At 28.5% G+C, this 24951-nt stretch overlaps 1 protein-coding gene across 1 annotated transcript in view; it reads right to left on the bottom strand.

The window, feature by feature from the left end:
• Window positions 1-22198, bottom strand: part of LOC107451997 (synaptotagmin-12) — a 173454-nt gene extending 151256 nt beyond the window's left edge. Inside the window, exon 1 of the mRNA XM_043042166.3 lies at window positions 22041-22198. The gene's annotated coding sequence lies outside the window, so the exon portion shown is untranslated. The remainder of the gene's footprint in view (window positions 1-22040) is intronic.
• Window positions 22199-24951: the final 2753 nt, after the last annotated feature.

Genomic DNA, 24951 nt, shown 5'->3' with positions numbered 1-24951 from the left:
TAAAAAGGGTTAATTCTATTACAAACTTTAATTATTAAGTTCTATTACGTTTTTCAATAAGGTTACAAAATTTAAAAATTGTTCAACATTCTTTTTTGCTGTATGTATTTTTTCAAAATATTTACAAATGGTTTTATTGTGTCGTACTTTAAATTATCTTATAGTTCCTTTAGAAGAAAGTATTTTCATAGTGTTAAAAGATTATTATAACACAATATAAATTTATGTATAAAATTTTTAATAAAATATTCCCTTTTTGGTAATGTAGCTATACATTGCGTCTGGTTTCATGAAACATTTACTAATCTGAGAAAATAAGTTTTTAAAATATTTTCATGAACTTTTTTATTTTCCGCATGGTAATGTAGCTGCATATTGTTCCTCGTTTAATAAAGCATTTTCTCATCTAATAAAATACGCTGTTTATATATTCTGATAATTTTTTCTATTCTCCATGCGATAATGTAGGCTGTATATTGTTTCTAGTTTCATGAAAAAAAAATTTAATTTAAGAAAATAAGTTTTGTTCATACTCTGATAAATTCCTTTATTTTTCATACAGTACTGTAGCTATACATTGTTTCTGGTGCCATAGAATTTTCTAATCTAAAACAGTATGTTTTATACATATTCTGATTTTTTTTCACGCTGCAACGTAGCTGTATATTCTTTCTGGTTCCATAAAACAATTTCCAATTTAAGAAAATAAATTTTATTTAATTTCTGATGAATTCATTTAAATTTAAATGTTTAAATTTTTGTTTTAATTTTACTGTAACTGTTTCTACTTCTACATATTTTCCTGGACGATTTCCAAGATTTAAAATTCAATCTCGAACATTTCCTCTCCAGAAGCTTTTGAAGTTGAGTTTAAATCAAAAACACTTTCAGTTAAAAAGTAAACCCAATTCCTTCTGGAAATTCAGTAACGTTATTTTTCTTTCGCTTAGAAGTATTTTTTAGAATACGCTGGATTTTATTAAAACTTAAGATAATTTTTTTCCTTAAATTTATACAATACTTTAGTGCGATTCAAAAAGATTTAGAATACTTTTTAGAACGTTTTCGAAAAAAGTATTTCAGAAACAATTTATTTTGCATTTTATATTGTGTCAGACAAATATCCATTTTAGTTTAATTTTTATGTCAACAATTACATAAATCACAAAATAAAGAAGATTGAATAAGAAAATTTTTGACATAGAATAAAATTTGATTCTTTCCATGTTATTAATTTAAATCATGTGTAATACTTGATTTAAATTACTCTGAAAAGTTTTGCATAAATATTTGAAAGCATATTTTATGCTTATAAAAATTACTCAACAAAATAAAGCAGACAGAATTAAGTAGAAATACACAAAAATAAAGTAGATACAATTAGAAAACTATTGACAAGAATAAAAATCTGATTTTTTCTATGTTATTATATTATTTATAATACTTTATTCAAATTACACTAAAAAATTCAGCATAAATATTTGAAAGAAGAATTTTTGTTTTATTTTACAGAAATTTAGAACTAAATGCGCTGACAGTAAATTTTTCAAAAATTTAATAAGATTAATAAAATACAGAGAAAAGCCTGCTATAAAGATGTATGAAATAAATAAATACCGATTCCAATGTGCAGGGTACTTGATAATAACCACTCTTAACATATAGTTTTGGAATCTTTGTCAAAAATGGAGACAAAGCGCAATCACATTGAGCCGGCAATTAATATTTAAGTGAGATAAGAACGAAAACGCTATCGAAATTTGACTAACCAATATTGATAAAAGTAGAAACCTGTTTGGTTACCGGAAGACACAGAAGGGAGCTAAAAGATGATTATTCAAAAGCAATTTCCTACCACAATAAGACCGATTTTGATGTTTTCTACTTATGTCACACAATAGTTATTTGCCACACTTCCATATTATTATTATTTTTAAATAATAAATCGCGACACCCAATGTACATGCATTTTAATCTTCAATTTCGAAAAGGATACTAAATGTATTTACGAATTGTGGTCGTTACGGAACACCCTGTATTTTATTAATGTCAAACACAAATCACATTAACAGTAGGAAAATGACTATTAAAATATTGTTGAAATGGAATAATTTCCATTCTTACGATCGTTTTTTATGACTTATCTGTTCTAAGACATAAATCTAAACTTTTGGGTGTAATTAATTATGCATAAAAAGCAAGCATGACATAAATTCAATTTATTAAAACTGGTATAAGACAATTTTATGTAATTGAGTTATTTTTTAATGTCTTTTTATTTGCAGAAATTTAATTCATAAATATTATAAATTTTGTTTTCAAATATTGAATTAAAGAACACAATTGAAAGGATACGTAATTTATTTTCAACAAAAAACTGTCGTAAAATTAAAAAAAGAAATTGGGCATTATTTAACATGTTTATATCTATAATTCTAACTTGAATCAGCTTTTAAATATTTGATTAAATGACTACCAAACCAAGCAAAAACAAAATTAAAAAGCCGTTATTTAAAATAAATTATTTTGAAGATCCCTCCCTCATTGTTTTGAACAACACTTCAAATAATCGTTTTTATGATAAATAAATGAGTTACAATACATATCGTACCGTTTAAACAAAGACAGTATTAAATTAATTGCATTATTTATATGCATAATTGCACAGTGGTTAAGGTACTGGTGTAGGAATGAGATTCTATCACCGCGCGTGGTTTCAATCCTATTAAATTGCAAATCTATATGCGACAGGTTTCGTAGATAGTAAAGATGATTGATCGATATGCAATCACACACGGAGAAATAAATTTTGGTAAATTTACCGTACTATAGGTAATGACAATTCTGGTAAAATAAAACCTGTCCCTAGTTAATAAAAATAGACTGTACGGTATTTAAACTATTCATTTGGTAAATTTTCTGTATATACGGTATCGATTTATCAGAAATTTTGGATTTTAAAATTATAGTTCTTATTACCACACATTTTGTAAAAAATACATAACTGAAAAGTAATTTTAACTAAATAAATGGTTTTCATGCCATGTTCCAAGGTATCATAATAAAATTACTGACCTTTACAACTGAGACTTTACTGACATTTACCAAATCACATATCACATATTTTACCAAAATCACTTTGATAGAAGTCCGAGCTTTTTGGTTTTCCCATGGAGTATAGGACACGGTAAATTTTACCATATTCTGGTAGTTTTGATCATGTTTTTTTTTCTTCTTAGTGCGCTAAACTTAGTGCACTGATACATTGATATAAAAATAATGGAATATAAACTTCCATGATTTCCTCAACCAGCAACCGACTGCTGCAAAAGTGCTTTTTTTAATACTCTGAAATGTTCTTAAAACAATAAGAATTTTTTTTATCCTTTCTAATTGAAATAAGAGTGCTGTGTAACGCAGAATAAAAATATACTGAGCACCACATATCTGCTTGAAAAATAATTTTTTATGGAAATAGATTACTACTTAAAGCAAAGTTATTTAAATCATTTAACACGTGATATTGATACTTTAATATGCACTATAAGCTGTTGCATTATGTTGTAAAAAGTTTTCAAAGTATTTAACTAAAGTCCATAATTTCGAGTTCTTACTAACAAATTAAATTAAGATTGAATAAAATAGTGTAATTATTACTGTCCTTCATAGTATATACTTAATAATAATATTTTTATAAGTATATAAAATCAAGATGAGGTAACTTATCAATGTCCTAATAATTTTAATAAATACTTAAATGTGAAAGAAAAATATCTTTATCTTTTATTATAAAACTCAGATGAATCGTTATTTGGCGACCATTCACAGAAAGGCAACTTTATGTTTGTGCTAATTAAGTATGTTTATGCTAATATTTTTATGCTAATTTGACATTAAAACAAAATGAATGCTCATCTATTTAATTTACTTTTTACCAGGAAAAACTTTGGTAGAATTTTAATTACTTGAATTCCTTCACTTCATTTGAAGCATTTTGTGATTTTAAAATATTTTGTAAAGTAATGCGCAATAAGAAAACTATGGTTTTTTAAATTCCATACCAGTGTTAATCAAAACCATCTCAACAAGAAGCAAAATTAGAATCAGCACTTTCAGCACTTTCGCATTAAAAAATTGTATAATGCATTAATATGATTAAAGAAATATAATTTTGCAAACACATAAAAATGCTTTAAAATGGAATTACAGATTAAATTAGCAGAAAAATATTTCATTATACTGACGTAAATTATGAAAACTTTTGTTTTAAAAAGTTATTTAAGTTAAACTTATTGCAAGCACCGAGATATAATAACTCTATTCACGTTGACGAAAACATTAAAAAGCATACGTGAATATTTAAACGCAGTGCTAACATTTCCTTCTAAATCGATTATTTCTTTTATTTAGCAGCTCTTTTTAAGGTAACGAAGCTTTTATCTCGAAAAAAGGTGAAGTTACTTCCGAAATTACACTAATTACTTGAAAGGATTACGTGCTAAGGCTAGAGATTTTTCCTCCTTGTTGTTCTGAAAAAGTGGCCATTTTCACCTGCAACTAGTTTTAAAGTACTAGATGTAACGCAGAAGGACTTTTCTCAGATTAAATACGTATTATAAAGTTATTCAGATGTTGTATTTTCAGAAATTATTGAGCATTTCAAATGTGAAATATTTTTATGTAATTATATATTAATTAAAAGTTTAATATAATATTGATTTTCTTCATGTTCATCCAGAGTAGATCCCGCAGAGGACTGATTGTACAGACACAGTTCCCAGTAACCAGTTAAGTGAAGTAGAGCATTCCCACAACAGCCTGTTGTAGGCTAAAAGGGTCATGGTGGATGGAGTTCTACAATTTCGTGACCAATAGCATGATTGTGGCAGAGTAGTCAGCACTGCTCACAGGATGCCTTTACTTCTCAGCCAAGGTGATACCCATTGATCTGAAACTGAGTGAGCATCAAATCGCCACTGGGGATCAAACTCCAGTTCAAGGTTCCCAGGTCAAACATCACTGGTTGTGATCAGTGAGAGGGTGGGAGATCATTTTGATCGGCCTGCGAAGGGTACGACGGTGCGAGGAATCGGTCCTCATTAAACCTCGACTTCGGGTAAAAGTCGTCCGGATTTTTTCCCTTCGAGAAAAAGCGGAAGAGTCATCTCCTCTGCATTGGATCAAAAGTGTGATGTCATCAACAGAGATGCTTCACAGACCACCACAAATGGCCCATTGTGCAGCTCTAGTGCTACGTGAATAAATTACAACTCATCAAGAGTACTTGAATAAATTCGAAATTGAAAAGTATTAAAAAAATTAGGTATTCTATCGTTTTCCCCCTTTCACTGATTTTTCAGAGACGCCATGTTGCGTACATATCTACTTTTATCAAATTTTGATGCAAACTAAAATCTCAAGAAATTTAAAAAAAAGTCGATTCTTGAGAAAATATCAGAAATGACAATTTCTCTAAAAAACACTCATTAAAGATTTTTTTAAGATATCGTATTATTTATTTGCTACTTATATAATTGAAAACATGATTTATTTTAGTAAATAAGCTTACTCTAATTCTAATTTTAAATTAAGAAAAACCTAAATTGTTTGACGTAACTTGCCTCTATCACACGAGAGAAAAATATGTGCAACTGCAAGTGTAAGTGCAACTGTAAGTGAAATTCCTCCGTTCGGAGTTGCCGAAAGGGTTGCTTAATTGCCTGAACGGTTGCATGAAATTGGGTTACCATATTTTGTTATTTATCTTTACTTTTGGCTCATATTTAATTTTATCATATGATTCTATTATATCATAGTTTCTCAACGATGTTCGTAAAGATGCTGTAGAATATTGATTGATTTTGATTTAATTTTTTACATTTGTATTTGTGTTAAGTCTTTTCTTCAGCAGGAAATTAAAATTCTGAAAACTTTATTTCCCCATTAGTGAAGTAGCATAGTATAAAAAGGATTATGATTTCTACCTCATAATATGAGATAATATTAAGATATCATTGAATTTCATGCTGCGTCCCTAAAAAGATAAAGGGGTGAAAGGGGGATGGACTTAAATACTATCTAGAATTTTGACGATTTTTTTACGTTGATTTGAGTGACTAATGTATAAAACATGGTGCGTAGCATTTTTAAAAAGTGCTTTTTAAGTGAAGTAGCATAGTATAAAAAGGATTATGATTTCTACCTCATAATATAAAATGATATTAAGATATCGATGAATTTCATGTTGTGTCCCTAAAAGGATAAGGGGGTGAAAGGGGGATGGACTTAAATACTATCTAGAATTTTGACGATTTTTTTTGTCTTGATTTGAGTGACTAAGGTATAAAACATGGTGCGTAGCGTTTTTAAAAAGTGCTTAAAGGTGCTTATTTTTTATTTTCATTTTTTAAAGGCCCTTAAAGGTGCTTTTCTTAATAAGTGTTTTTAAAAAGTGCCTTATTTTCCTTTTTCGAAAAAGAGATTTATGAAAAGGAATGTCGATTTTCGCCACATATTATGTAAAAACGTACTTTTCACATTTTTCTATTTCATGTTTTCAGAATTCATTCGTCCCGCACTGGACTGATCGTTAAGACACGGTTCCCAGCAAATCACCGAAGTCAAGCATCACTGGCTATGGTCAGTGTGCGGGTGGGTGACCACTTGGATCAGTCTGCGTAGGGACCGAGGGTGTGCGGTATGGGTCCTCGTTAAACTGTGCTACCGCAAAGTGCTCAACTTCGCTCGCAGGTCGTCGGGCTACCGAGGCGGGGGTGCCATCCCCTCCGCAGAGGATCAAAATTGTGATGGCATGTCTTCGGATCATCCTCCGGGATGTTTCCCAGACCGTCGCCAATAGCCCATTGTGCAGCTCTAGTGCGACGTAAATTAACAACAACAGCAGAATTCATTCAACCATGATCAATTTCAGCGTACCGTCAGTCCATAGCGTATGAAAACGCCAATCATTTTACAGGTTTGGTGAAATACTTGCGAGTCCGCATGTGCGTCTAGTGAGCTGGGTTCGGTGAGATTCTTGCTCTCTCATGCTGTATTTTGCAAGATATTCTCAATTTCAGGCTTTATTTTCCACCCTCTGAAATCGAACCGAAAAATCTCTTGATCATTTTTTTAATGGCTAATATAATCAAGAAAACAGTTCTTTGTCAAATTCTAGTTATTTTATCATGATCATGTAAAGTCTGAGAATTATTTTGCATTTTGTCAATTTACCTAGAGCTTTAAAATATTTTTTGAGTGCCTAAAATGTTCTTAAAAGTTGCTTATTTTTTGTTGAAAGATTTGGCTCCGCACCCTGTAAAAGCATAGTTTATTTATATATATTTACTATGTAACATGCTAGCTAGGCAAGAGCGGTATCATTATCTATGTAAACACTAAATCGAATGAGAATAAAAACAAGCTGTCTGATTTAATAGTTTAACAATTCGAAAATTTATAAAAAGTTTAATGTGTAGAAAGGACAATTTTATGACTTATACCACTTTATGCAACTGACATTGCTATCTAATCAAGTAAGGCATTTCTTCAAATTTATTTTTTAAGCTTAATTCAAAAACATAGTCCTTTGAAATAATTCTGTAGAAGAAATGATGGTTTAATGTATGAAATATAAATTTTTGAATTACCTTTCACTCATAAAATATTTATAACATCAAAACTATTAGATCTATCAAATCAATTCTATTTTTTAAATTCAGTCTAAAAAATACATAATAAATAATGTCAGACTTGTCTATACTGCAATGTCTCAGAATTTTATTTTCATCAAATTAATTTACATTACATGAAGGGATCATCAATTTTATTCATTTACACATTGCATATCAGGAATATCACTTTTATGAAAATTATTTTTTCCACTTTCTTAGTAAAATTGCTTTTTAAATATAAGAGGATTTTCAATGTCATACTTACATTTTATTATTGTAAAATTTATATCATTCATTATTGGTATAAGATAATTTAATTAAAAATTATAGGATTTATTTTGGGACAATTAAAATTTATTTATAACTATAAGAAAAACAATATTTTATTAAGAACATACTTTTAATGTATCATATTATTTTGTTATAGCCCTTTACGTGTTTTGTTTTGCATTTTAAATAATACAAGAATCAATTTAAAAAATAAAACATTTATTGTCAAGTGAAACATTTAGAACATTATTCATTTTTATTTCTTATTTTTTAATTTCTTCCATAAAAATAGTATTACATCTCTTTCCTTCTTTACCAGATAAACCTTACAGGATTATACGAAATATCTGAAATAAAAGAAAGAAATCACTTTCATGATAAAATTTTACCAACACATTAGAATAAGGAAGATTAAATGCCATTAATTTGAAATCATTTTAAGTCCTTAGGTATCCCTTTTAAACTTATTTTAAGTTTGACAGATATTTTGATTATAGTTCTAAGATTATTCTATACACTAATGAAAGATGGCAGGTGTGTTTAGTTTTGTAGTTCTTATGTTTGGATTGAAATTTGTTTCAAGAAAAATAAATTGTATTTATAAACGAAGACTCTTAAAAATGTAAGTATATTGAAAAATTAGTAAGGTACACTTACATACTTACTGTCATTATAGAAAAGCTAAGTATCAAGAGATAAATGTGAAGTATAAATAAAAAGTAAAGTATCATTAGTTAACTTTGAATAATTATAAACAAAATATTATGCAAATCATCATACACACAAAAAAAAAAAAAAATAGAAGGGATGAATGTAGAAACAGACAAGGAGATTGGGAATTTGCATTTTTAATAATTACTTTTTATATATAATATACTACCTTTCTTGTAATACTTTTCAATAATTACTGGAAAATGGGGTAACTTTGTGAGAAACAATTTAAATATTTACCACACATATTTTCTAACTTGTTTTAAAATGAGATTTTCAAAAATTAAAAGAATTCTTAGGGAAGAATAAAATAATTATTTCACTAATAATTATAAAACTTTCAAATAATCGGACACATGCTTTTACAATCAACAGAAACAAAGATTAAAATTTAAAAATAAAGAAATATAATCATTATTATATTTTATGTTATAATACTGAAACAAAGTTTGGCGAGTTGCTTGGCGAATATTTCAAAGTAAAGCTTTTCGCCAGTATAATTCTTTACATATATAAAAATAGAAATTATTTCTATTTAAAGTAATTAAAACTTTGATCGGAACAAACTACAATAAGTTTTAATTTTATTAGCTTAAAATAAATAAATATTTTAAAAGAAAATTTATCGCAAAAATAATGTACTATACTTACCGATACTAAAACCATGTGCAGGTTCCTGTTATGGTAGTACATCAACTGCATTGAGATGGTCATCTCATAGTGCGAAAGTATTTTTAATGCTTTCATTTTAAAGGAAATGTTATTATTAAACTAAAAACTTGTTCCGTCTCATCTATAAAAAAATTTTATCCGATCATCCTCTTCCTAACGTCGCCGCCATTTTTATTTACATTTGTATATGTCATCACATAAAATTGAAACGTCATAAAAAGCAAACGATCTGATTGGTTCATGAAAGAAATTGCCTGAACGGTTGCAGATATTTCGTGCAACCGTAATTTCTATATCACACGAGCGTTTTTTGGAGAAATTTCACTTGCAGTTGCACTTACACTTGCAGTTACACTTGCAGTTGCACATATTTTCTCTCGTGTGATATAGCCATTATTGTTTCATTATGATTCTAACTATGTTATCATTATGAATCTAACTTATGTATTTCATAATGAACTTAACTTATTTATGATTATTTTTGGATATAAAACACAATGCAACTGCTTTTAAATAAAAATTGCTTGTAGAAAAATAAAACACTTAAAGAGTTTATCTCCTCAAGTTATAACACCTTTATATTTTTAAACCCTCAATAAACTAGAAAAGATAGATTATAGATAGATTCTAAGATAGTTTTTTTATACCACCTATTCTGAAAAATAAATGAAGGAATAAATAAATTTGTAGTTCAATTACACAAGAATGAGTAAGGTGGGAAGACGATAGACAAAATCTGTAGAATTCTTTCGCATTCCAGACGATAAATAATAAAAGTGGATATTTTTCTTTATTTTTAAATTTCATTCCTAGGGTAAGGTTTATAGGAAATCGATGCTAAACGGAATCTTTTGGATTTAGAAAGAAATCGTACGGAACATACAGTCTTTTTTCATCTATTTCTATTTTTGAAATTCCTGATATTTTAAACGAGTGAGGATACTCATAAACTTGAACAGACTTGAGTTAATATCACTAAAAAATCGTTTTAAGCATATCTTTTTAAAGAGTAAATAAATACTAGTTACATGATACTATTACATATTAAAAATAAATAAATACTATTTGCAAATATGAATAAATATAGGAGGATAACAAGTTTTTTTCAAAAATAAAATTGTATTACTGTTAATATTTCATTCATATCTACTTGAATGTAGTAATATTAAAAAAAAACTATTTTATCTTTATTTATAAACATGGCAAATATTAAAAGTGGAAATATTTTTTCCATGAGGTGTTTTCATTTTTCTCTGATTTTGAAATATTTGATTTTTATAAAAATACGTATATGTTTTAAATGCATAAGGCATGGTTTATTTTAATTATTTTCAGATTTTCAAACAATCAATTTTTATTAAAATACGCATATATTTTAAGTAAATTAAAATGAAAAAAAAATAGTTTTGGTTGTTTATATATAGATTGAGAACGATGAGTGAAAACATAAGCATGAATATTGAAATGGTTTTTTATTTCTTCTATTTCTTCATTTTGATGTATTTATTTTCCGTTTCTTTAAAAATATGCCATATGCATAAATTAAATTAAATATGTTTATAAATATGGAAGCATCTTTTATTTTACAAGTTACTTTTAATTTCAAATTTTTGTATCTCGTATCATGTCGACATCTAAGAGAAATGTACAATGTTAAAATGAATTAAAGTTTCTCTGATAAAATAATAGGATATTCATAAGAGCCTTTGATTAAATAATGCAAATATTTTTAAAAAATTAACTTAGCTATTCCGATTTCTAATAAGTTTCTTCGTCATTTTAATATTGAGACGAATCATAGTTTCGCATTTTTATATTTTTACGCATAATTTAGAATGTCTGGATTATTTAGCTTAATTATTTTTTATTTCCATTGCATTATCGTAAATAGTCAAATTGAATAAATGTAGAAAATGAAAATTAATAACATTAGATTATATGTTAAAAAATTCATAAATAACTAAATCAGATTTTGTGTTAAAATTAAAAAATGGTTATATTCCACATTTCTCGCATAACTTACTTGCGCATTTTTACCATAAAATTTAATATTAATGAAAACGGGTGGAAACTAGAATCAAAGACAAGTCAAATTACAACCATTATTAAAACATTTGTTTGATTATTAAAGCAGAAAATCGAAGTAGAAGGCAATAAGAAGAAAGTCGAAATCAAAGAAGAAATTGAAGAAGGTCAGAGGTGCGTTTATTTAAGTCAAGAATTAGCAATAAATAATAACATCATGAATAAAATTTTAAAACAAATGAACATTGAAGAATTCTTTTGATAAAAGTAGCATAAAAAAAATGCCAATCTGTCCGATAAAAAAAGTGTTTCTTTCAGTGAAAAGTAACCGTTGCTAATTTAAAAAACAAAATTTTAGATTTTCACTAGCAAATCAGAAGAAGAATTTATTTTGACATAAAAAAATTTGAAAGTTTAAAAACATACAGTTTAAAAGATTGGTCATATCAAAAGGTAAAAAACAAGATGGTCTAATGAAAGTAGGAAAGCAGCAGTTGTGAATTGATGGGCAGATGTAGGTATCCTCATGACAAGAAACTACCAATTGAATGACTAAGAACAAGATAGTCTAACAAAATTTGAAAAAAAAAAAACTGTTCACTGTAGAACATTTTTAATGATATTACTATATCAAGTACTGGCATCCTGAGTGCAGTATCCGTAAAAACCGTAAAATTTTACTGTACCCGTGAAATTTACCATAAAATGTTATACCAAAATTTTTACAGTAGTATTTATTTAATTGTAGTTATTCAGGGATTTTACCGTAAAAATTATTCCAAAAATAACAATATATCATGTGTTCTGTTCCGTTAAACGTTAGGATAAAAATTGATTTTAAGGCAAAAATGGATTTTATTTTTTAAAAAAAATGATTTTATGGTAAAAAGTGCATACACCCTGAGGGTCGGTACATTTTACCGTATTTTGATCCTGAACTTTTTACAGTGCAACTGTGAATTGAAAGACAGGTGCCCTCGTGACATCAAATGACTAAGAAAACGACCCCCCAAAAAAGATTATTTAATAAAATAAGAAAAAGAGGCAGGTGGGAAATTTAAGACAGACGGAAGTGCCCTCGTAATAACAAATGAAGAAATGAATCTAGAAATTGTCCAAAAGTAAGACTATATAATGAAATTAGAAAAACAGCTCACTGTAAGAAATTCTTGAACAAATTACGATAGAAAGTACTGGCACCCTGAGTGCAACATCCATAAAATTCATTTTACCGTAAAATCTATTTTTACCGAAAAATTTTATTCCGTAATATTTATAGTAATATTTATTTAATTACGGTGATTCAAGGATTTTACAGTAAAGATTATTGCAAAAATAACTGTATATCAGAGGTTCTGTTCCATAAAACTTCACGACAAAAAGTACTGGCACTCTGGGTGCCAGTTCTTCTTACCGTAATTTGATCCAGAACTCTTTACAGAGCAGGTAGGAATTGGAAGGCAGATTCAGGTACCCTCAGGTGTCAAATGACCAAAAAAAGATGGTTTAATGAAATTAAAAAAACAGCAGGGGTTAATTAGAAGGTAGATGCAGGCACCCACGAGACGTCAAACGATCAAAAAGACGGTGGTCTAATGAAATTAAAAAAACAGCAGATATAAAGTGAAAAGCAGATGAAGCTGATGGTAACTTTCGGTAAAGTTTGAAGAAGTCCTTTATTCAGTAGAATAATGATAACGGTAAAAACTCATGGTGTCAAATTTTTTTTTACTTAGTACCCAGTTGGACAATTCCATAAAAATAATAATCGATTTCAAAATCATACTCTAATAGGATCCCTTTGAAGAATTTACTGTACAAGACTTTTCAAAAGGTAGTTATTGCGCAGTTTGGAAAATAAAGTCAAGAAAAGCCGATCACCAAACACAAAACTGAAACTAATCAAATGAAAATAAAGTTACTAAAAATAACCTGTGTCCGCTTTTCCCGAATCATCCAATTCTTTCTTCCTTCGGTAAAATTGTTTTCTTCGTAGAAACCAATAAGATATTCTTCATCCAAAATAAAACTGCATGCTTTATCTTCAGTTGTACAATTCCGGAAATTGGAACCAATCAAATCAAACCTGCCCTTCCTCTCGATCTGGATCAAAAAATATCTTTTATCTCATCCATATTTTTGTTTACAACATATTATTTATTAAAGGAATTTTTTTTTCCAACTCGATGATTGTCAACCCTTTATGGAGCCTTTATTTATTTTCATCATGTGTATTTTCGTTAGATTAAGATATGGATGATATTTTTATCATTTATGGGGCTAAAAAATATTCTTATTTTAAAGTCTTATCTAAATTAAAGTTGCAAATTCTTGATAAATTATAAAGATTTTTTTTTTAATATTCTAATTGAGGAAAAAATTATGTGTTGTGTGTTTCTTATTCTGATGAAGGCCTGCAACGTTTGAGAAACCTTAGACATGTGCTTAATAAAAATCAAATACTATCCAGACTATATGAAGGACATATAATGATAAGCCACACTGTTTTCAATTACTCGAAAGAGTGTTTTTGATATTAAAAAATAAACAATTTCTATGCAGGCAGTAAGATGTTATTTTTGCATGTCGTGCTGTTGTCGAAGGGAAATAACCTAGTAGATTGTACTTTGAAAGCCATTATAAGGAAGAGTTTGATATTTAAATTGCTAATTTTGGAGAAAATGTGCTTATTATACTACATTGCCTCCAAGCTCTTCAAGCTCAACAAAACCTACAGAAACTACATTACATTGACAAATCTTACGCTTCCAATACACACAGAAACAATTAACCCGGCAAAATTACCGTATTGTATGGTAATAACGTAATATGGTTAGTAAAATTAAAATATCAGGTATTTAATCCTTTTCTCTCGGTAATTTTTCCGTTTTTATGCTAACAGTTTACCGGAAACTCTGGTTTTCGAAAGTATAGTTCTGACCACATGGTTAGTAAAATATACAAAACTAAAAAGTAAGTTTAACCGAACAAATGGATTTTATGCCGTGCTCTAAGATATCATCATAAAATTATCAAATTTTACACATTTGCCAGATTTTATTACATATTATAAAACCATGTTTTATTGTCAATTTTACCAAATCATAACTAAAGTTCTTCAGTAAAAATTACCGAGCTTTTTGGTGTTCCCATAGAGCCAGAAAAACGGTTAATTTTACCACTTTCAGATCAAAACAAAAATTATAAGGCGTATTACTTTCGTGATCAACTTCTATCAACAAAACAGTCTCTCCATGTCTCATAAAAGTGTTGGGCCTTTTTTTTATTTTTTTAAATCTTTTAAAATAAAGCTGCTTTCTCCTTTATAGTCTATTTAAAGAAAAGTTTTTAAAAAGCATTTATTTAATATTTTTCGTATTGTATTTAGCAAGTTATAAGAAGAGTTCTAATATAGTACTTATACCTTATTTTTTTTTAATTTTTTCAGCATAAATTAGTCATCATATTCTTACTATATTTTATAACTTAAAATATACTCACAATGAATATGTAATTGATAAATAATTAATACGGATTAAATACATTAAAAATATATTAATCAATAAATTTAGTATAATTTTATCTAAATTATTAAAAATTTGGTTTTTAAATATCTTAAAAAGATTAAATTGATCTAACCATTTTAAAATTTCATTAGTAAGTCAGTAATATTATATTTAAATAAATCGATAAGTCAATAAATCATTGGAAATCATTTATTTATTAACAATTTCAGACATGGCATAACTAATTACTGAGAAACAGAGTTAGTATTTCCTAATTAAAAAAAAAGGCAAAATTTTTTTGGATAAAATTTTTTTTATAAAAGAGTAAAAAAAAGAAGAAAAAAAGAGTAATAAAACGCGTTTAAACATGTCAATGAAATTTTTTATCGCATTTAGATGTGTTTTACTTATACATTGTCCTACTTTTTGATAAAACAAGAGAAATACTGCTGATTTCTGTTTTTCTTGCCACGAAGTAGTGTCTGATTAATTTCTATCATGCAATATTCTTAATTAATAATTTTTTGGTAGCTCTTGGCACGCTTTCAAAGTCATTTTTATTGCCTTTGGTCGTATTAACGCCGAAATGGGAGAAATACTGTACGCAGGTGTTGGAAATGTGTGTTATGTACATTTAATTAAAGTTTAGATTTCTCATTTAATTGCTCTTTACAACACAGAAAATGTATGTAGAACACGCGATATAGTAATCAGCCGTAAAATTTCTTTTGCATATAATACTTGTACTGTTTAACAACTTTGTGATGCTTGAAAAACTATCTGACCAAAGATTTTAAGGAGAAATGATGCTTTCTTTTTCGTGTATGCCATAATAAAGCAACTTATTTTTCATACAAAAGCATACTAAGATTCTAGCAATTTGTAACAATCACTTTTCACAAAATGATCCATTTTAGTCTTAAGTCTTTACAATTCGTATTCTATCTCATTCTAGTCTTAAAATTTAATTTTACAAAAATAATTATTTTTCTTAAAATTTTGGTTTTTATCCAAAAGCTTAATTTTTTAATGATTTTAATCATATCTTTTATATTATTTGTGAAATCATAAAAATATTATATTTTAATAATTCGAAGAACAGAAGATCGTTTGTTGCATTAACAAATTTAGCTTTTGTTTGATGTATTTTCTAACAATAGCTTACTATAAAATTTGTGTTGCGATTTTTCTAATAAGCAAAGTTTTACCACGATCAATAAAGTTTCAGCCAGCAACCAAGTTGTCTGATATTAAGTTTAAGACGATGCTTAAATAGAGCATTATTTTTAATTATAAGAAAGTTGTCTACATTTTTTATTTCCAATTTGAATTTTTATCAATGGCAAATCACTGATAATTGCATTCAAACTATTTTAATAATGAATTGCAGTTATTTAGCTACCAAAATTATTTTTTAAGTCGCAATACTTATGCAGTGAGTTAAAAATTAGTTGCTACGATTTAAAAAAATAGTTACATAAATCATGTCACCTGCTCCCTAAATCATACCAATCTTAAAAATATTGTATATTTATGTTTAAGTGATAGGCGATAATTAATCTGAATGAATAGTTTAGTAACATGATGAGAAACATTAAATTTTTGAGCTGTTATAAATATAGTAACAGTATTATCAGCCAGGAAAATGCTTATAGAACGTTATAATGTGTACTACAAAGTTTAAGAAAGACTTTTATAAGTGCTACTTCAACCTTTTGTTCTATAATCAGCTTTATTTTAAGTTTTGATAACGGAGAAATCGGTTCGGTAGAAAGCTACAACGAAGAAGGGACTGAGACAAATCGGTCCATCAAATCAGATTGCAAACCAATCATTACTTGACTAACCAGGGGGCTTTTATTAAAAGATACATTTCGGCACTTTTTCCTCGCTTTTTTCTTTCTGAGAATGAAGAAACTAAACCTAATCATGAAGATGTGAAATCTAATTTAATTTACTGAAATATTTTCGCTTTTTTTTCGATTTATTTACATAAAGATTGAAGTTTTCTCCTGGCAAAAAGTTGCTTCAGTTTATGAGTGTTACTCCAGAATAGTTAAATCCTTTAGAGCGATGATCACTAAACTCCGAGCCACGGGCCGGTCAGTGGATAGTAGGGTACCAGGCCGCACTAGGAGCATTATTTCCATTTATTTCCATTTATTCCCATTTACTTCCATTTTATTTACTGTGGTGCATTTCTCTCGGGTTTGAACGACTTTTCATGGACGAGAGTTTTTACCTGGAACTGCGAGACGTCACCTAAAACCACACAAAAACTGCGCGTGTAATTGTATTTTATTTTTATGGCATGTTTAGATACAGTTTAACTGAAATTATTAAGTAAAAGCAATCAATGTCTCGGGTGGTGGTAAAATTATCGAACGTTGAGCTGTTCGCCATGATAAAAATGCTGGGTTGCACTGCTCTTTAGAGTTCTCAATTATTTATGTATTATTAAAAACCTCACTCACGAGAAGAAAAATTTGGCATCAGGGGAAAACTATGATATAATATTTTTCAGTCACTTTTCGAGTGTATGAATAGAGTAAGTGTAAAAGGCTTAAAAAAACGATCCCTTCTTGTAGTTGATCAAATGCTGCATTATCTGGGCTCATAAGAATTTGCGAAAACTGAGAATACGGCAATGATTTTGATGATTTTCATCCAGGTGGAAAAATCTCCCCAAATTGGTGATCTTAAAAACATTTAATAACTTTTAAAATATTTAGGTTATTTGTCCATTCTAAAGCCCAGATAACTCTTCACGGCAAGATTATATATATTGTTTGAAATCATTGTATTGCCTCAAGCGTAAGACACTTAAACTACGGCTTTTTTGTTTTCCTCAGCGACGAAGATTCAAAAAACAGCGTCTCAACTGCTTCGCTAAATTACCAATTAACCGATTTATTGATTCGATTTAGTTTTCCCTCATTCACTCGGCTATATAAAAAATCATTTATGGAAACCATTGCTGTAGCTTCTCAAACTAATAATGATATTTTTTTTTCAAATTAAAAGTAAACAGTTTTAATAGAAACTGAGCCTTACAAACTTAAATAACTTAAAAAAACTTAAAAATGACCACACATTGTTTTAAGAAAAAAAAAGACGAATGATCGTCATCGTAATTGAATATATTGAATTACGTGCCCTATTATATAATATTTTCAAGAATTAAGATCCTTTCTCTTCTCCCTAGCATAGGTTTACCAAACAAAATAATTCAAATTTTTACTTTTTGATGGTATCAAAATAAACGATGCTTTGTGTGGAAAAAAAAATGAATGTAGACGAAAAAGTTTGTGAGACATCTGCCGCTCAAAGAACTCATATTTACATAAAGAAAATAAGCCACTATGAGAAAAACGATGAAAAGAATCAAAATGTTACGTAAATTCATATAGTTTTTGCAATCAAACACTTGGTTTAATCCTAATGATAATCGTAATTGCCATGGAAGTTCGTGGCAGCATTTACGCGACTCTCTGTTATATATAACGGGATTAAATTTGTATAGTTCGACAAAAAAATTCGCTAAAAATTTCCTTTTGAGAAAAAAAACTATTGTATAGAGGGAGAAACCGGTTGCAGATTTGAAATCAGTGATACAAAAGTACTTAAGATCTAAAAGTGACTACGTTAAAAAGACAAGTGAATGTACATACATGCACATACTATAGTTTCAGTTCTATAAACAAAAACCTTCCTCAGAGTCTAAACGTCAAATGAAGGTAGAAAAGTAAAGAGACAAACGTGTGTAAAACTGTTTAACCAATAGGGACAAAGGAACAAGTTTGAACAAAGAAATAAGGAAACATGTGTGAGGAGATTAGGCGAAAACCCAAGGATGTAACGATTAAATTAAAATAGACTTCCAAATATAGGGAAATGGTGGGATACTCCAGTAAATTATTAGAATTTTCAAAATATAGAATGACTCCCGAAAATCAAATTCGTAAGGCAAAGAGCAGTGTTGAATAATTTTAGTCGACGAAAATTAAAACTTGTGATTTGTGTTCTAACTGTGTAGGTAGAGCGATAGAAGATCGGTTAATGTTCTGGTTTTGAACGCATTTTTCATTTTCTTTCAGTCGAAGTTTAAGGGTACGTTCAGTTTGTTCAATATATGCAAGACTACATTGTCATGAAATTTGATAAATACCCCATCTATTAATATCATAAATATGGTGCTTAAGATTCGTGAAACTTAGTTTATTTAGAGGAGTAACAAAAGACTTTAAATTCAAATTTATTCACAATCTTAGCAACTTGAGCACTGATTTTTGGATAATTAGATAAAACAATCAAATTTTTTAAGCTCGATTTGGAGGGTTTGAAGGATTGGGATTTAGTTTTCTAAGGGTGGAATCAATAATATTTAATGAATTAATATTATTGATTCCACCTGTAGAAATAATATTATTGATTCATATCTCGTAATCCTTCAAAGTCGTTTTTTCCTTTGTTAATAAACTAAATTTCACAAATAAAGCCCCTATTGCTGATATTAAGAGCTGGGGTATTTATCAAATTTCGCTTCAATGTGGTTTTCCGTATAATGAACCAACTAAACGTACCAACTTCTACTTAAAGAACACAAAAGATGTATCTAAAATCAGGAAATTAACCGATCTTTTATCACTCTACACAGTCGACATTTAAATCACAAGTTTGAACTTTCTTCTACTTAAATCATTCAGCACTGCTCATCGATTACCGGACTTGAATTTTGGGAGTCATTCTATACTTGAAAAAATTCTAATAATTTAATGACCTTTCGAATATCCCACAGTTTCCTAATATTTGGAAGTAAATTTTAATTTATTTTGTTGCACCCTTAGGTTCCCGCCTAATCCCTTCATACTTATTTCTTATCTTTCCCTTGTTATTTCCTTGTTCAAACTTGTTCCTCCGTCTCTATTGGTTAAACCACTTTACACGTATCTTTCTACTTGATTATCTTCATTTGATGTTTGGACACTGAGGAAGGTTTTTGTTTATAAAACTGGAACTTCAGTATGCCTATTTATGTACTTTCATTTGTGCTTTTTGACGTTGCTTTTTGTTTATGATCACACAGAATACCCCCTCGTAAAAATTACACAGAATACCCCCTCTTTTGTTGGATCTTTACAATCAGTTAAGAATTCTCATGTAACAGAAAACAAAAATTGTTTCCCAGTGTTATTCGTATTAAGAGTATTTAAACCTCTTTTGATAGCACTATTTTTCAGGTCCAGGACCACTTCTTTTAGAAACATTACAAATGACTAGAAATGTAAAACTATTTGCCTCTATTCGCCCTTTTTAAGCCATTCCTTCTAAAACATGCTGAAATATATATTTTTACTTAGAGCGTACTATCGACGAGCGCACTACGAACGTACTATCTATCTACGAGTAATGTTTGACAATGTGATCTTTCCTGTGTCATAAAGAGTTAATATGGTGCAGTCATAAGATATTTTGTATGCTAAAGATTTCGTTACTGCCACATTTTGGTCTAATAACATCCTGACAGTACGATTTTGTTTCCGCAATATTTTTTACGGAAAATGGTGCTCCAACGATTTTTTTGCTTTTACGATTGTACGCGAGATTCTGTTTTTATAAGAATATGTCTGTGGTCATCAAGAGATTTTGCATTTGTGATATTCTGATCAAATCTGCTCGAGATTATGACTGAGCGAGATTTTGTTCATGCTAGATTCTGTGTCATTGAAATTAAATACGCACGAGATTGTTGTAAAAAAATTTTGTCCTCAGGAGATTCCGCATCCAGGAATTAATGTCTTTACGAGACATGTCATCGAAAGATTCTACACTCGTAAGAATCTGTCCGCGTGAGATTATCTCTTCACAAGATTTTATCGATACCAAATTACCTATATACAAGAACCTTTTTAAATGATATTGCATCCCTAAGAAATATTATTCGTGCAAGATTCTTCCTTCGCATTATTCGGTCCAAGCGAATTATTTACCATGTGAACACAAACTAGAAACATTAAACATTTAAAAAATATTTTATGTGAAAAATTATTTTTTATGCACACTACCTAACTCTAAAAAAAATAACTTACTGAAATAAATATTTAATTTTATAACAATTCAATTTTTGAAAACCCTGTTTATTAATCAATTTTATTGTTACTTAACTTTTAAACTCTGTCATACGTGTTTCTTATTTTTTCTTTACCATTATCTTCAATACTTTTAGGTTGCTTTTAGAACTCTTATTTCCTTCATGGTATCATGTAGCTACTGGAGACCCATAATTTAATAGCAAAAAATTTTTTGTTCGATTTATTTCCGAAAATTATTCGACAAACCAGTTTCAAACTCTAGAGAGAATTAAATAATTTTTTCCCCTAAGTGAAACGAAAATGTTTTTTTTTCTTCATTTTTTTTCCAAATTATAATTGAAATATTTGTAACATCAATAAATAACCATTTCTTATCAAAAATCTCGTTGTAGTAGTGTTAAATCTAAGAAAATAAACGCGAACCACTTTACACGTAATATATTAATATAATAATCCCTTTTTAATAACCTTACTGAAATTGATAGCTAAATATTGTTTCATTCAATGCATGAATTTGATTCCCTTTTTTTTCAAAATGAATTATCATTTAAATTTTTTAAAAATTAATCAAAAGATTTTGTTTACCAAAAAAAACCCATTTGGAGTACTGTTTTAAAACATTTAAATAACTAAGTGAAGCCTATTTCATTAAAATATATGTTATTTTACAAGTAAATACTTAAGCACTTGTGTTCCAAAGTATATTCCTCAATTTTAATTATATTTAAACAAAATAATAATAAATTTAAATAAAATATTGAACTTCAGGACATAATCAAAAACTTTAATTTATATAACAATAGATTTTTGTAATTTTATCAAAATTTTCGTAATAATTAAGTCTGCATTATTCTATCTACTCACTAATAAGGTTCCTACATTTCAAAACAAAATTTAAATATTTATTTTAAACTGTACTTGAATAAAAATGAGCTCACAATAGTTTATAAAGTAAAAATTTAAAATCCTAAACAATTTCTATTTACCTGAAAACAGCGTGAAACAAAATTTCCAAATCAAAACAAACAGCAAACATAACTTTAGAATCCTAGACCCACGGGACAAGTGTTAACAAAACTTCATTAACTTACCTTTTGAAGTTTAAGTAGTTGGTACAAATAAAATTTCTCTAGTTTTCCTCTCTACTGTTCACTTTATGCGTTAAAATTATGTCACACTATAACGAAATGTCCCACTATACTGAATGGTTAACGTTAGACATCTGATCAAAATAATGCACTCCTTCTCTTAGGTTCTCTCTCAAGATCAATATTTTGTACTTGGCGACTAGGGTTACCTAAAATAGAATTTTAATCATCGCCAGAGCTAAGCTGTGAAGCCAACTTTATAAATCAGGAAAAAAATAAATAACAAAGCAACAGGTAATTGTTAAGCAAAATTCCTCATATGGTATTTAATATTATGTACAAAAACGAATTTATATGTGAATTTTAAATAAAATGTGTGAAGAACATTTTACTCGCCTTAAATTAAAAATTCCCGCCAAAATTGCAATTACTTGTATCAATATGGTACTCTCCAAATCTTAAGGATTCTTATTTTGATCTTTTATTAGAATTTAACATACATTCCTCTGTACAAAAAAATTTCTATTGTATGAAAACCTGCCTTACAGATAAAGTTTAGTTCGGAGGAAATTTATGACTGTTAGCATTTGACATAATGTTATACAGTTGCATTTTTGTTTATCGACGTTCTACTTAACGACATTCTTTATTTGAAAACGATTTATTGCCGTCCCAGTTCCTTCATAGTTGAAAAATCTTTATTTAATGACGACTGTGTCACGGTTTCAGGACAACATATTTTAAAGTACAGAAAAAAAATTTAAAAACTTTTTTCTTCGTTGTAATGGAGTATAGAAAGACGAATAAAATGTTCGGTTATAGGATTTGTTTAACAGTTATGAAGATAGTTTAAAAACTGCTTTAGGGGGCCGTCCTTAAATGAGTGTCGCTCTTTACCATAACCCTATTCTCGTTTAGTCATATGACAAATTGTGTTTCATAAACATGTACTTGAAGCTCAGAAGAAAATATTATATGTTTCAAATTTTATTGTTTTACTTTATTCGAGTGTTTCAACGTTAGAATTTTAAGTCTGGAATTACGCTAAAATAAGTGGCATCAGTCTGTCCATCCGATTAACCATAATGTTTATGGTAAGAATGTTTCTTTACATTTACGGTTTTGAAACTTTTTAACACTGGTACTGTTAAAAATCAGTTAACACAGAGCTATACTGTTTTGTAATCATTTACAACTACTACAGTTTTTAAACCATTAAAATACAACTTAAACAGACATTGGAGCTCCATGCGTGCTTCGCCATTTAAGCGTGAATGATAATTTCGTATTCTAATAATCTGGGGTCACTGATTAAAGAGTGCAGAGTGTCTTTTCATCTATTCAAGGAATGGAAGAAATATTGTTGTATCAACGCTGAGATTCGAACCTCTGTTCAACCAGTCTCTCAACTACAGTTGTTACCTAACTACATGAAAGAAAATGGCTTCATAATGTGTGTTTAGGTTCGCGCAAATAGAATTCTGGTTGCTAAACCGTATTCGGTGAAAACAATCAATAAACGTTTAACAATGTGACTTTTTTATGGTTATTTTATTATTTTGGTTACAAAGGTAAAATAAAAATTTATGAAGCTGCTATTTAACGATTTTTACCTAGAAATTTATAACAGTGTTTAGTGTCAACCATGACTGTAACAATAATAGTTATTATGTCTGTACTAATTTTGATGAAAAGTATTAGGGGGGCCGGCAAGTAATGTCGTTTCGGTGCATTAGATATTTTTTATCAAGATTTTATTTTTAATCAATAATGTATTCACCCTCGTTAGCGGCAGCCTTTCAATGCCAGATTGAAAATGAATCGAAAGGGATAAAAAAAAAATGAATTAGTTTTTAAGACTAACGAATATACAATGTGACGAAACTAAATTACTTTCCAGTCCCCGTAATATTTAATCTGTTGATTTTATATGTTGTTTATTTCAAGTAAAATGTGGGATGACACACTTTTCGTTGCACCCTCACCCTCACTCTCTCTTGTCTCAAATTTTCCTGAACCTCTTCCCTCACCTTCAAATATGCCATTTATGAAAGCTCCCTATGAGATGTAGAGTAAACGAACGATAACAAAGAAAATGAGATAGAGTTTGTCTCTCCTTCTTATGCGAAAAGCAATTACTGCTATTGATATTTAAAGAAGATAGATTATCATATCCAGTTTGCTTTCTTTAGTATGCTTGAAAAAAAGGAAAAAATTATTAAAACGGGACAACAATCTGTAAATTTTTTCTTAAATTTTAATTTCCTTTTAGTGCAAAATTATTTATATTTTATTATTCCATTTTTTTCCCTCGTAATGTGGACGGAGAAAAAATGTCTTGTAAAATTATCATGCTGTACGGTAATGAATTTTGGTAAATATATATATATATATATATATATATATATATATATATATATATATATATATATATATATAATTCTGGTCATAAAAATCAAAATATACTGTATTAAAATCATCATTGGGTAATTTTTCTGTTTATATGGTAACGATTTACCGAACATTTTGGTTTTCAAAATTATGGTTTTTATTACCACACATTTAGTAAAAAGTATCAAACTAAAAAGTAAATTTAACCGAATAAATAGTTTTTATCCCACAGTTTAAGGCATCGTGATAAAATTACCAAATTTTATCACATATTATAAAATCGCATTTCATTAATAATTTTATTAAAATCATTACCAAAGCACTTCGGTATAAATTACAGTATTTTTTGTTCCCATACAGTCAGAAACACGGTATATCTACCACGGTACTTCAATTACTAAAACCCAGGTTATGCAGGCCTACGAAGTGCAAGGTAAATAAAAGCACGGAAGGTGGTAAATAAATAAACATTTAGAATTAACTCTCGAGCGTCATTAGGCAGTCTTGCAAGGTAAATAAGTTT

Source organism: Parasteatoda tepidariorum, chromosome 1 (genome assembly GCF_982258835.1).
Source record: "Parasteatoda tepidariorum strain Cologne lab strain chromosome 1, Ptep-v5.0, whole genome shotgun sequence".
NCBI lineage: Eukaryota > Metazoa > Arthropoda > Arachnida > Araneae > Theridiidae > Parasteatoda > Parasteatoda tepidariorum.
The sequence above is the reverse complement of the archived record's forward strand: the minus strand, read 5'-3'. Positions and strand labels throughout refer to the sequence as shown.